This window comes from Nicotiana attenuata, chromosome 3, assembly GCF_001879085.1.
Source record: "Nicotiana attenuata strain UT chromosome 3, NIATTr2, whole genome shotgun sequence".
NCBI classification, from domain to species: domain Eukaryota; kingdom Viridiplantae; phylum Streptophyta; class Magnoliopsida; order Solanales; family Solanaceae; genus Nicotiana; species Nicotiana attenuata.
This window is the reverse complement of record NC_031991.1, coordinates 19,172,658-19,187,620: the sequence shown is the minus strand read 5'-3', so window position 1 is coordinate 19,187,620 and position 14,963 is coordinate 19,172,658.

Sequence of the window (14,963 nt, the reverse complement as noted above, 5' to 3'; positions counted from 1 at the left end):
ATATATTATACATATATATATAAGCTATATTGATATAATGTTACCTAATACGCTTATACTTAGTGCATAGCATGTTAGAGTATATTTTAGTCTATTCATCCCTTGTGTTACAAAAGTGTTAACGGCTTACATTTATATTATTTAGATAGTAAATACAAAAGTGATTTTTAATTTTGACCATTGTTGACCTGAAAAGAGACCAACTTTGATCGCTAATTATACTTAAATTTAAATTAGCGACCAAAGCTGGTCTCTAAATTTAAATCAGATTTATTTATATTTTATATAATATTTAAAATAATAATATAATTATTAAACGGGTCCCATATTAGCGACCAAAGTTGGTCTCTATTTTATAAGCGACCAACTTTGGTCGCTAACTTTGAATTATATTTATTTATATTTTATAAATTTTTTTAAATAATAATATAATTATTAAAATTTTATAACAGGGTCCCATATTAGCGACCAAAGTTGGTCTCTATCTACTTACCCTTTAATTAGCGACCAACTTTGGTCGCTCATTTTAAATTATATTTATTTATATTTTATAATTTTTTTAAATAATTAAATATAAATTATTAAATTTTAATAAGTGGGTCCCACAATAGCGACCAACGTTGGTCGCTAATCTCAGTATTTCTTTGACCAAGCAAGTCTGACCAGTCCGGTCAACATTTTGACGAAATTATTAACCAAATAGCGACCAACTTTGGTCGCTAATGTATTTAAAATAATTATTTTATTATTTTCTCCAATTTAGAGACCAACGTTGGGCGCTTTTCTTGACAGACCAACTTTGGTCGCTAAAGTTTGGTCGCTTTTTTCCGAAATTCTAGTAGTGACAAGGGTAGATTAGTCTATTTATCCTAAGTCAGTTAGTGGACTGTTAAGGAGGTTAGTGAGTCGGTTATACTGTAGCTTGTATAAATACAGCTTCGTACATAGAAATTATACACAGAAAATTTCTCTCCATTGTTGCCTTCATCTCTGCATGTTCTCTCACCTCTTCTGCTTAATCTTCTACTCACAATTCTAGCATGGTATCAGAGCGGGACTAGAGATCCTTAACTCGATCTAAGTTGTCCGTCGAAGCTAGAACAGAGTAATTAAATTCAGAATTCGAAGGAATCAATTCCTCAAAAATTCAAGCAATCGAAGCAGAGCAGCCATGGGAGATACACCTACAGATACACCTGTAAATCCTGAAGTATTTGGAGTTGGAGCTACAGGAACAAGTAGATCTGGTGTTGGTACTCAAGCTTGCGATGAATTTGGAGTTGATTTGCCACATAATCACCCTCTGTATCTCGGACCTTCAGATACAAGTGGAGCACAACTCATTTCCTTTCAGTTAACTGGTACGGCCAATTATACTCTGTGGAATCTCTTGATGAGAACAGTTTATGTGGGAGGAACAAGCTAGGGCTTATAGAAGGAACATGGAAAGAAAGGAGAAATTTCATGAAAATCTGTGGGAGCAATGGGAAAGGTGTAATGCAATAGTACTTTCCTGACTCATGAATGTTGTAACTCTAGTTGTTTGGAGGAGTAGTATATGGATCTGATGCACAGGCAGTGTGGGAAGATCTTCGTGCGAAGTTTAACAAAGTTGATGGCTCTCGATCATTCAACCTACATATGGAGATTGCAACACTGTATCAAGGTACATCTTCTGTTTCTGAGTATTACACAAAATTGAAAGATCTTTGGGATGAGTTTGAAGCACTAATCCCAGCTCCATGTGATTGTGAAAAGTCTAGGGATTATGTGAATCATATGAAAAGGCAGAAACTATATCAATTTCTGATGGGATTAAATGAGTCTTATTTCCAGGCTAGAAGTCGAATTCTAATGATGTATCATTTACCTTCAGTCAATAAGGCATATTCTATGATTATGAGTGATGAGAGTCAAAAATCCATAGCTGCTACAGCAGTGAATTTAAGTTTACAGTCTAATGCTATGCCTGAAAATTATGAGTCAACTGCACTGCTTACCACAAGATCTGGTGGTTTTCAACCAAGTTTTCAGCCTAATAACTTTCAGTCCAACAATTTTCAACAAACTGGGAATTACCAAAAGCCAAGGAGAAACAACAATGATTTCTTGAATACTGTAGAAAGAAAGGTCGTAGTAAAGAAAACTGCTGGAAGCTCGTTGGTTATCCACAAGGCTCTAAGTTCAAGAAGAAAGGGGGAGCATCTGCATATAATGTGGTAGCAAATGAGCCAAATCAGAACAATTTTATGCAGCCTCAGGTCTCTTCACAGATGCAGAATCAGCTAATGCAGACTCAACCACAAACAATGGTGCAGAGACAACCTCCAAACACCAGCAGCAATTTTCAACAGCCTATAGCTTGCTCTTTCACAAAGGAACAGTATGAGCAAATATTGCACATGCTAAACAAAAGTTTAGGAACATCTGCTTCTACAAATATGACTAGTGAAACAGGTATCAGTAATGCCTTTCTAGTAGATACTGCCAATAAACCTTCCCAAGTATGGATAATAGACACAGGGGCCACTAATCATATGGTTTCTGATCTTAGAGCATTATCCACTGTTGAAGAAGTTAAATCTAATAGTCCTAGAAAGGTACGCTTACCTAAAGGAGATGTGGCCTTAGTTACACTTATTGGTACTTGTCCAATCTCAGCAAGGAGCATAATTAGGAATGTTCTTTATGTTCCATAGTTCAGATATAATCTGCTCTCAGTGTTAAAGCTAACCAAGGATTTGCAGTGTTATATTGCATTTTATCCTGATTTTTGCCTATTTCAGGATCTTTACAATGGGAAGGTGAAGGAGATTGGTAAAGAAACAGAAGGGCTATACATCCTATAACTACAGGAAGCTGAGAATTATACTGAGAAGGTCTTGGCAGTCAGTAAATCTGAAAGTGTTGATACAGACTTGAAGAATAAAGGAGAAGACAACATCGGCTTATGGCATAAAAGATTAGGACATGTGCCTCCTATGATTCTAAAGAAACTATTCACAATAAAACATGACAATTGTGTCAATGTAGTGAAGAATTATCATGTGTGTCCCTTAGCTAGGCACACTAGACTTCCATTTCCTAGTAGCAATATTAAAAGTACTCATTGTTTTGAATTACTACATGCTGATGTATGGGGCCCCTATAGGGTATCAACTTTTGATGGAAATAGATATTTCTTAACCTTGGTGGATGATTTTTCCAGAATGACCTAGCTGTTTCTTTTGAAATTAAAGTCAGATGTGTGTGTTGTGCTGAAATATTTTCTGCTCTATGTGAAGAATCAATTCAGTAATAGTGTTAAAGTAATCAGAACTGACAATGGCACAGAATTTACTAACTCAATCTGTGCAAGTTTGTTCAAAGAGTTTGGAATAACTCATCAAACAACATGTGTCTATACCCCTCAGCAAAATAGAGTAGCTGAAAGGAAGCATAGACACATCCTAGAAGTTGCCAGAGCTATGAGATTCCAAGCTCATACCCCTCTCAAGTATTGGGGTCACTATGTGTTAAATGCTGTATATATCATAAATAGGATGCCCACTCCAGTTCTAAGTGGATTAACTCCTTTTGAGAAGTTATACAACATAAGTCCTTCACTACAACATATAAGAGTTCTGGGGTGTTTGTGCTATGCAAAAAATGTGCAGGAGAAGGACAAGTTTATGAGTAGGGCAATACCAGCAGTACTAATGGGCTATTCTGGCACACAAAAAGGGTACATTCTTTTAAATCTAGCTAACAGTACTTTCTTTGTCAACAGGGATGTTATATTCAGGGAAGATATCTCTCCCTTTCAATATTCCAAATCTCAGCAATCTCCTATTTTTGCTCCACAATCAGAATCAGCCTATATTCATGTTCCTGCACCAGGGGCCATGGCTCCCATGTCTCAAACCTCCATTAGTACTCATCCCTCTACTGATGATATGCTCACTACTGATGCCATTGAGGAGACTCAAAGGGAAATTATACAGGAAGAAAGATCAGAGGAGATTCAGCAGGCTGTATTACAATACACAGTGCAATCACAAGATCAAAGTTTTCATCCAAATACTGCAGCAGATCAACCCACTGGGGCACCCACTACAACAAAGGTTAGGAGATCTTCTAGAGAGAAATGTCTACCTATATGGATGAAAGATTTTGTGTCTCTAAATGTGCATACTTCAGTACCCTACCCCATAGCAAATTATGTGTCATATGGTAGACTATCCCCAAAGTATCAGTCATACTTGGCTGCTTTCTCTACCATAACTGAACCTACTACATTTACTGAAGCTTGTCAAGATCCTAGGTGGGTGGAAGCTATGAAGTCTGAGATTGAAGCACTGGAAAGCAATCATACTTGGGATATTGTATCACTTTTAGAGGGTAAGACTCCTATTGATTGTAAGTGGGTTTATAGAGTGAAGTACAAGGCATCAGGTGAAATAGAAAGATTCAAGGCAAGACTAGTTGCCAAAGCTACAGCCAAAAAGAAGGTATTGATTATCAGGAAACCTTTTCCCCAGTGGTGAAGATGGTGACAGTAAGAACTATTCTGTCAATAGCTGCTGCTCAATGCCTTTTTGCAGAGATCTCTTTGATGAAATCCACATGCAACTGCCTCCAGGATTCAAGAGCCAGGGGGAGTCACAACCAGTATGTAGGCTCATTAAATCCCTATATGGCCTTAAGCAGGCTCCCAGGCAGTGGAATGAGAAGCTTACTGAAGCTTTACGCACCTTTGGTTTCATTCAGAGTCAGCATGACTATTCTCTATTTGTAAAAAGAACCATAGAAGGCGTAACAGTAGTACTGGTTTATGTAGATGACATGTTGATTACTGGTTCACAACTGAAGCTAATTGAAGACACCAAGGCAGCATTGCAGACGGCTTTCAAGATGAAGGATCTAGGGGAGTTGAAGTATTTTCTGGGCATAGAATTTGCAAGATTTGAGAAAGGTATCCTTATGCATCAAAGAAAATGTGCACTAGAGCTTATCTCAGAACTTGGACTTGGTGCAGCCAAACCTGCAGCAACACCTTTGGAAATAAATACCAAGCTAACTACCAAAGAATATGATGATCACATTGGAACAACAAGCAGTGAACCAGATGAGTTGTTACCAGACCCAGGGGTGTATCAGAGGTTGATAGGGAAGCTACTCTATCTAACCATGACAAGACCTGATCTAGCATTCAGTGTCCAAACACTGAGTCAATTTATGCAGCAACCTAAGAACTCTCATATGGAAGCTGCTACAAGGATTGTGAGATATGTTAAAAATCATCCAGGACAGGGACTTTTACCGTCGAGCAGTAGTAAAGGAACCTTAAAAGCCTATTGTGATGCAGACTGGCTGCTTGTCAGAACTCCAGGAAATCTGTAACAGGATACTTGATCAAACTAGGAGACTCATTGGTCTCATGGAAGTCAAAGAAGCAAACAACTGTCTCCAGAAGCTCTGCAGAAGCTGAGTACAGAAGTTTAGCAGCTATTGTTGCTGAGCTTATATGGCTAGTTGGACTGATCAAAGAAATTGGGACTGAAGTAGAGCTACTTGTGGACATCTACTGTGATAACAAGGCAGCAATACAAATTGCTGCCAATCCAGTCTTTCATGAAAGAACGAAGCACATAGACATAGATTTTCACTTTATAAGGGAGAAAATTCTACAAGGCTTAGTCAGAACAGAGTACATCAGCACAAGAGAACAGCAGGCAGATTTGTTAACAAAAGGGTTAACCAAAGTTCAACGTGAATACTTAAGTTCAACATGAATACTTAAGTTCCAAGCTAGGTGTGTTTGATGTGTTTACACCACCTAGCTTGAGGGGGAGTGTTGAGAATAAGGGCATTACTTGAAGTTAGTTAGTTAGACAAGGGTAGATTAGTCTATTTTATCCTAAGTCAGTTAGTGGACTGTTAAGGAGGTTAGTGAGTCGGTTATACTGTAGCTTGTATAAATAAAGCTTTGTACATAGAAATTAAACACAGAAAATTTCTCTCCATTGTTGCCTTCATCTCTGCATGTTCTCTCACCTCTTCTGCTTATTCTTCTACTCACATTTCTAACAACTCGCCTAATCTCAACCAACTGGGCAGCAAGATTCTTAATATTCAATATCCAATCAAAGAATAATCCTACATTAAGAGTAGTAGCTAGTCCTAGCTAGTTTATTAAACTGATTCGTCATTATAATTAATTCTTAAAATCGAAGGAAGTGTTTATTATATATTCAATGATACCAATGAAAATGATATATATATATATATATATATATATATATATATATATATATATATATATCTTGCATTTATCTGTCTTTCTAGTGTTTCATATTCTGGAGTACCCTAATGATGATTAAACTTGAGGTTAGTTTCACTGAAGAACATCCAACTAATTCTCTATTTCACAGAAGTTGCTTATCTACTTTTTATCACTTAAAAGTCACTCAACTTTATTTTTATAACTTAAAAGTCATTTTGGTTCAAAACCTACAAAAATATCCTACAAAAACATGGCAATAAATTAATTAAAAATATAATAATAATGCCACATAAACTTAAATGGACCATATCCAATTTTATTATTAAATGTTACGTTTCATTTTAACCTAAAAAGATGAAATTTTTAAATTTTATTTTTGAGCTCTTCTTTATTCTTTTCTAAAACCACTACATCCATCAAAACTTGAAGTCTCTTTTCATTTTAACCTACCTCAAATTAATGCCTAATTTAGTGAAAAGTTTCTTTATCATCCCTCAATAATAGACTAGTTATGCACACACAACACGTTTACACAAACGAAAATTGTATGAAAAATAAACAGTCGTTGTCATCTCCTTTTGCAATATTTTTTCCATTTCTTTTTCCTTTTCCATCTTGTTTAGGATCGGCACCTTATTATTAACAATGAATTTGTAGAGACATGCATTATGAACATAGCTCCTGACAACGCAGCAGAAGCTATAGAAATTATTGTTAACATAATAATGGTATGTAGCGAAGGCTTTTTTTTTTTTTTTTGTATTGTGGGATCACCAATGATAGTCTAAGATTCGAGAAATAACAATGACCTACTACTACTAGAAATAAAGAAAAGGGCCAAAAATCATTTAAAAGGATTGAACGTTGGCACTAAGCATGAAACTTCCACATGATCAATTATTTAAATTAAAGAAGGTATCGCAACTTGTCCCAACTGATTGCCTGGCAAATATAAAGGAACCTTATCCTTATTCAGTATAATTAATTTAATAGAGTAATTAGTTGCACTTACAATTTTACCTAAACCTAAGATCGAGTATTAGAATCCTTGGGTTGAGAATCACATGGCAAAAGCTGACCCAAATTCTCTTAGATTCTCTCCTATGAAGCAACTAACTACTACCTTACACATGGCTACATTGTAGTACTACTTAGATGCAATCTCCTTTCCGGTTAATCCAATCTCTATTCTTATTTTAAATAAATGCTATCTGCTATAAAAAGAATTTTATTTATGGTGAATGTCTATATTTTGGAGAGATCTTAGGGTTTATTACTTGGTGGCTAAGTCACTCTTTCTCTATAAATAGAGGGGTCATATTCCATTGTAATTCATCTCAAAGCAATAAGAATTCTCTCTCTCTCTCTCTACTTTGCTCTGCAATGTTCTTCTTCTTTTATTGTTTCATAACACGTTATCGGCACGAGACTCTAACCAATTGGGTAGAAGCTTTGGGATTGAGCATAATGATTGTCAATTTTTACATGAACTTCCTTCGTGATTAAATTCTGAATTTAAGGTATGTATGTTACCGTATTTTTCTCTTTTAATCTATAATTTGATTTTAAATACAAGCAAAGAAAATAAATTTTGATTATAACTCTAATAGAGTTAGTAAAAAATTATAACCACTCGAAGTGGTAAAATTTCTATATCTTGCCATGATCAAAGTCATATATGATCGTGAGCACAAGAAGTGAAAACCCGTCCCATTGAATTTGCTCCATTCTCATTCCCTTAAGAGAATGTGATAGCAATATGTGATAGTCTGAAAGAAGACAAAATTATTACCGTGAAGGTATCAATGGATGTGGACGTGGCAATAGACGAAATTATAATCGTCATCATTGTGATAATGAGAATAATAAGGATTCTTAAAATAATCCTTCACTTTGTGAAAGTAATATTTGTCATTGATTTGATATGAGATTTTATAAAGCACATATAGATGATTATGGTCCATTCATGATGTGAATGTGACAACATCTGATTTATGAATAAATATTCATTCTTGGAAGAATATGAACGTGCTAGTGGTAGTGAATATACCACACTAACCTCTATAGAAAGAAGTTTGGGATGAAATAAGAAAATTATTTCATTATTATGGCATAAATGGTCATTGGTCATGTACTTATTGTATGCCAAAATATTTTGGCATTGTGATTATTAAAAGACAACAGTAATGCAAGAAACAGATCTTGCATATAATTTTGACCATAACCATAATGGTATAACTTTCTCTTTAAAAGAGATATTCACCATATGGAAATATGGAGGTTGGAACCGATATAAAATGTTTGTAGACGACATTGATTATAGCACTAAATATATATATGAGGATCTTAAGTCTAGAGAAACAATTCAAGTAGAATTTGGTTTCATATGAAAGACAAGTAGTTTTGGACCTGTAGTTCAAACACTTAAAAGTATAAAGTCAATGGTGTGTGCTATCACCTTTATGTATCTTATATATCTGACATGACATGAAAACTTGATGTAAATCTAAACTCTATTTATATGGGTTATTGACTATACTTATATGGCAATCCATGAACGATTTAAAATGCTGATAGCATATGCAATTCTTGGAGAATTTTTTGGTCACGAATGACCACATCCTAAGTGCAATTTGTGCACAAAGGTATCTTGCTATTACTATAAGCATGATAATGTGATAGCGAGGATTTTCAAGGTGCAACATATTCATTGGAGTTAATATGGCGGATTTATTCACCAAATCTTTGCCGACGTCAACCTTCAAGAAGCTAGTGCACAAGATTGGGATGCGAAGGCTCAAGGATCTGAATTGATGCTCTCATTAGGGGGAGTTAATGCACGTTGCACTCTTTTTCCCTTACAAGGTTTAGTCCCACTGGGTTTTCTTTGCAAGGTTTTTAATGAGGCAATCAAATGGCGTATTGTTAGATGTGTGTACTCTTATGGTGAATGTCTATATTTTAGAGAGATCTTAGAGTTTATTACTTGGTGGCTAAGTCACCCTTTCTCTATAAATAGAGTGGTCATATTCCATTGTAATTTATCTCAAAGCAATAAGAATGCTCTCTCTCTCTCTCTCTCTCTCTCTCTCTCTCTCTACTTTTCTCTGCAATGTTCTTCTTCTTTTATTGTTTCATAACACTATATTCATTCTTCGTTAAATATACCATACTACTTGTGGGGCACATGTATGTTGTCCAGTCAATGACCCAATGGTCTAATCCTATTCTTTTTTGGTTTTCATTCCTATTCGGAATCGGATTTAGTTTTAAGAAAAAGCAATACTCATTATCTATAAATAGGACAACCTTGGAGAACTATTCTAGACTCATTGGTATCTTATTGGTATAAGTCTTTGAAAGACTTTAGCACATATGAGTGGTTTTTGAGAGAGCTTTCATCTAGAGAGAAGAAAAAGGGGTTATTTTGCTGCAGATTTTTGTTCCGACCAATCAACTTCAAATTATATTTTCGATTCGTTAATCGTTGGATCGTGCTGCAATCTTGGCTGAGTGTTCGTAATATCTTGATCTTTAGTTTGAACGGTGGAGATCGGATTTAGAGCCTCATAGCATCCAATTTTGAGCCCCGGACAGCAACTCCATTTTTGTGGCTTCTCCTCTTTCTTCAATTGATTTATTGTTGCTCTTATTGCTATTTTTGCTTCGTGTTTGGTACTTGTTGTGTAGCCAATTTGGAGAACTTTTATAACCCTCTTATTTTTATAGTGGAGCTTTTTGTATTTTTGTGATCCCTTAGTTTTTACCTTCCTTTTCGATCTTGTTATGACTCTCTTATTGTTCTTTATCTTCTTTATTTTCAGGTTTGCCTCTTCCTCGACATAACAATGGTATCAGAGCCTTGGTTATTTATTAGGGTTTTTTTCTTCGAAATGGAGCGAATATGAGCAGGATGGTATGTTTAAATGGGAGCAATTATAATGTTTGGAGAAGCAAGATGAAAGATTTGTTGTTCGTGACGAAAATGCATCTACCCATTTTTGCAGCTCATAAACCCGGGAGTATATCTGATAAAGGTTGGGATTTCGAGCACGAACAAGTATGTGGATATATACGATAATGGGTTGAAGATAATATTCGCAATCATATTGTGAATGAGACACATGCGAGATCATTGTGGGCAAATCTAGAGACTCTCTATACTTCCAAAATTGGAAACAACAAGTTGTTCCTGCTAAGTGATCTTCACAATATGATCTTCAGGGCATTCTTGATCACATAAGTGATCTTCAGGGATTCTTGATCAACTTTCTGGAATGGAAGATAATTTTGATGATGGGATACAAGGACTTTAGCTTCTTAATACTCTGCCACACTCTTGGGAAACTTTTCGTATTTCTTTGACAAATTTAGCGCCTGGAGGTAATATGACAATAGAATATGCCAAGAGTGGTGTATTTAACGAGGAAGTAATGAGAAAATCTCAGGGTTCAGCCCTACAAGCAGATATCTTGGTTACAGAAGACCGGGGGAGAGATAGAACAAGAGGTTCGAGGAATAGAGGTAAAAGCAGAAGCAAGTCAAGGTCCAAATACCATAATACTACATGCAGCGACTGTGGAAAGAAAGGACATATCAAAAGATTTTGCCACAAGTTGAAGCAAGACATTAGAGAAGGAAAGAAAGTTGAAAATAACGAGAATAATATTGTTGCTACTGTTTGAGATGACCTTCTTTTTGCTTATGATGAAAATGACGTCAATTTTATAACCCATGAGACAAGCTGGATAGTAGATTCTAGAGCTAACTCACATAACACACCAAGAAAAGACTTTTTTTCATCTTATACTCTTGTTGATTCTGGAGTGTTAAAGATGGGCAATGCCAGTGAAGATAAGATGTTTGGTGTTGGCACAATTTGTTTGAAAACTAGTAATGGTTCAACGTTAGTTCTTCATGATGTCAGGCATGCTCCAGACTTTCCTTTCAATTGGATCTCCACAGGAAGATTAAACAGTGAAGGTTACCATAATGCCCTCTTTAATGGCCAATGGAAACTCACCAAGGGATCATTAGTAGTGGCTCGAGGAGTCAAATCTTCTCATTTATATGTGACAAAGGGATCTATTCTTGATGACTCCATAAATCTGGTGGAAAGTGACACTTTATCAAAATTGTGGTACAGATGATTGATCTATATGAGAGTGAGGGGAATTACGCGTTTGGATAAGAAAAGTTTGCTTTCTGCAGTGAAACAAGCAAAGCTGAAAAGGTGTATCCACTATTAGCTGGCAAACAGAAAGGGGTTTCCTTTCATAGCCATCCTCCTTCAAGAAATCCCGAACTATTGGAGTTATTACATTCTGATTTGTGTGGTCCTTTTAAAGTAAAGTCAAAAGGTGGTGCTTAGTCTTAGTCTAGGAATGCGCTAGTAAACTGTAGCGAAATCACTGGAATTGAGAGAGATGTGAGTGTCAATCATTCTATCAGCATGCTCAAAGAGTGCTTTCCAGAAGATAGAGGGTATGCCACGTCGCATTCCAGATTATCCAGATGCTTATGCTGGATGGAATGCCCTTAGCAGTTTTAGCTCTTATATATTCGTGGTTGGGATTTGTCATTTCTTCGTGGTCGTAACAATCACTTCAAGCAGTGGAAAGAATAAAAGATGTGCTCCAAGTCCTTGGGCTGTTGAACAGAATCCAACCACACCGGAATGGATGGTACAAAGTCCTCCAGCTTTTCATACTTTTGGATAACTTCCAGCTATCAAGGAGACGAAAAGCTATGTGAAGTAAAAGAAGAAAAGGTCGCCGATTGCTACTAAGAACCTAACAGAACTTACTTTACTTTGTGACCTTCATTGATGATTACTCTCGTGAACTCTGGGTGTATCATTTAAAATCCAAAGATCAAACACTCGGCGTGTTTAAAGTATTTTAGGCCTTAGCTGAGAGACGGACGAGGAAGAAATTAAAATGTATTCGCACTGACAATGGTGGTGGATATTGTGGTCCCTTTGATAACTATAGCAAAGAACAAAGAATTCGTTATCAAAAAACTCCGTCCAAGATGCCTCAATTGAATGGTTTGGCAGAGAGGATTAATAGAACTATAGTTGAGAGAGTTAGGTGTTTGCTTTCAGAGGCGAAACTTCCAAATACATTTGGGCGGAAGCACTTAACACTTTTTCCTATGTTATCAATTTGTCTCCTGCTGTTGCTGTGGATGGTGATGTCCCACACAGAGTTTGGTTTGCCAAAGATGTTTCTTATGATCACCTGGGAGTTTTTGGGTGTAAAGCTTGTGTACATGTTCCTAAAGGTGAGAGATCGAAACTGGATGTCAAAACTAAGAGATTCATCTTTATCGGTTATGGTCAAGATGAGTTTGGGTAACGTTTTTATGATCATGTTAACAATAAACTTATTAGAAGTCGTCATCAATATTCTTTAAATACCAGACTATTGAAGATATTGACAAAGCTGAGAATATAGATTCTCAGAGTAATGAGAGCTAAGTTGATACTGATCCAGTTTCTATTGCCAAGGAACCTATTGCACGTGAAGAAACCCAAGACAATAATAAAGATAATGATCAAGATCAAAATGATCTTCATGGTGTAGATGCCATGGATGCTCCAGTTGATGAAGTTGTGGTTGATCAGCAACCAATTCCTGCTCAGGTAACTACTGTGAATGCTCCTGAAACCTCTTATCTACAAGGGAGAAGCAAAAATCCATGCGCTATCCTCCTTATGAGTATGTGCTTTTGACTGACATGGGAGAACCTGAGAGCTATGATGAAGCCATGCAATATACTCACAAAGATCAGTGTATAGAAGCCATGGAATATGAGATGAAGTCACTCCATGAGAATGGCACATATGAGTTAGTGAAATTATCGAAAGGTAATAGAGCTTTATCTAACAAATGGATATTCAGAATAAAGCAAGATAACCATATCTCTCCACCTAGGTACAAGGCGAGGCTAGTTGATAAAGGTTTTAGCCAGAAGAAAGGAGCTAAATTTGATGAAATTTTCTCCCCTGTTGTGAAGATATCTTCTATTCGTGTGGTACTAGGCTTAGCCGCGAGTCTAGATTTAGAGGTTGAGTAGAAGGATGTAAAGACTATTTTTCTTCATGGTGATTTGGATGAGGAGATATATATGTAGCAACCTGAGGGTTTTGTAGCTAAGGGAAAAGAAAACTATGTCTACAAATTGAAAAAGAGTCTGTATGGATTGAAACAAGCTCCAAGGCAATGGTATTTGAAGTTTGAATCTGTCATAGAAAAACAAGGGTACAAGAAAACTTTTTCATACCACTGTGTATTCTTCTAGAAGTTCTCTGATGATGGTTTATTATTTTATAACTTTATATGGATGATATGCTTATTGTTGGCAAGAACAAATCCAAAATTGCAGTCCTTAAGAAGCAGTTGAGCAAATCATTTGCGATGAAGGACTTGGGGCCAGCAAAGAAAATTTTGGGCATTCAAATCCACCGAGACAGAGATAGAAAGGAGTTATTTTTGTTCAAAAAGCAATACAATGAGAAATTACTCAAGAGGTTCAGTATGACAGATGCAAAAACAGTTAGCACTCCTCTTGCTAAACACTTCAAATTGAGTATTGGCCAGAGCCCATCTACTGATAATCTTGGCATTATCTTTCGTTAATCAATTTCTTAACATTGATCTGTTAGTGAATGAAAATGCTAAAACAAGCCTCCCAATCCACGTAACTTCTTTGTCTTCTACTTTGACTCTTAACAAATCCTACTAAAAACTCAACTTGCTTTGGTGGATTTGAGCTTACGTAGCATTTGTCTTCAAGTAAATAATTCTAGTTGTATAAAGAGATATACAAACTCCAAGTGTGCCTCATAGGTATTAAACTTTTGGTACTTGGACTTGCAATTTTCTTTAACTAAATAAAAATTGCTTTCACCTGTAATGATTAACAAGAGTTAATCTTACTGCCTCCACGTGACCCTGTTATAAGACTTCATTGTAATTAACAATTCTCTTCTACTTTGTCTTTCATTATAATTGTGATTTCACAATGATTTTGTCGGGTTTGATTTCAAAGACTTGCGTCACCGCCACTACTAAGTACTGACCAAATCCAAGCAGGAGACATATTAGGGTAATTATCCCACATCGAAAATTTGCCCTTAACAGCCACTTTGAAGAATCTATATAAACTCCATATTCTCATGTATCCAGAGTATCAATCAGCAGCTTTTGCATATCTCTTAGAGTTTGTCAACAAACAATTAGGAAGAAAAATATTTATTGTTCAACAAGATGATCCATGCATGAAGAAGACAATCTTGGGGTGTGAGGGGATGAGTACTCATTCTTGCCCGACTATCGGAGAGATTACTCTCAATGTGGCTCGACTATCGGAGAGATTACTCTCAAAATGGCCCGACTATCGGAGAGATTACTCTCAGTGTGGCCCGACTATCGGAAAGATTCCTCTCAAAACGGCCCGACTATCGGAGAGATTACTCTCAATGTGGCCTGACTATCGGAGAGATTACTCTCAATGTGGCTCGACTATCGGTGAGGCCAACTTAAGGTGCAAAGGGACTCATATGTCCACCTTAAGATTGAAGACTTATAAAGCTTCAACTCGAAGACGACATCAACTTGAACACTTGGAAAACTTTGAAGATTTGGCGGACTTTGCAGACTTCAACTCGAAGATTCGGAGGGCTTAAACAATT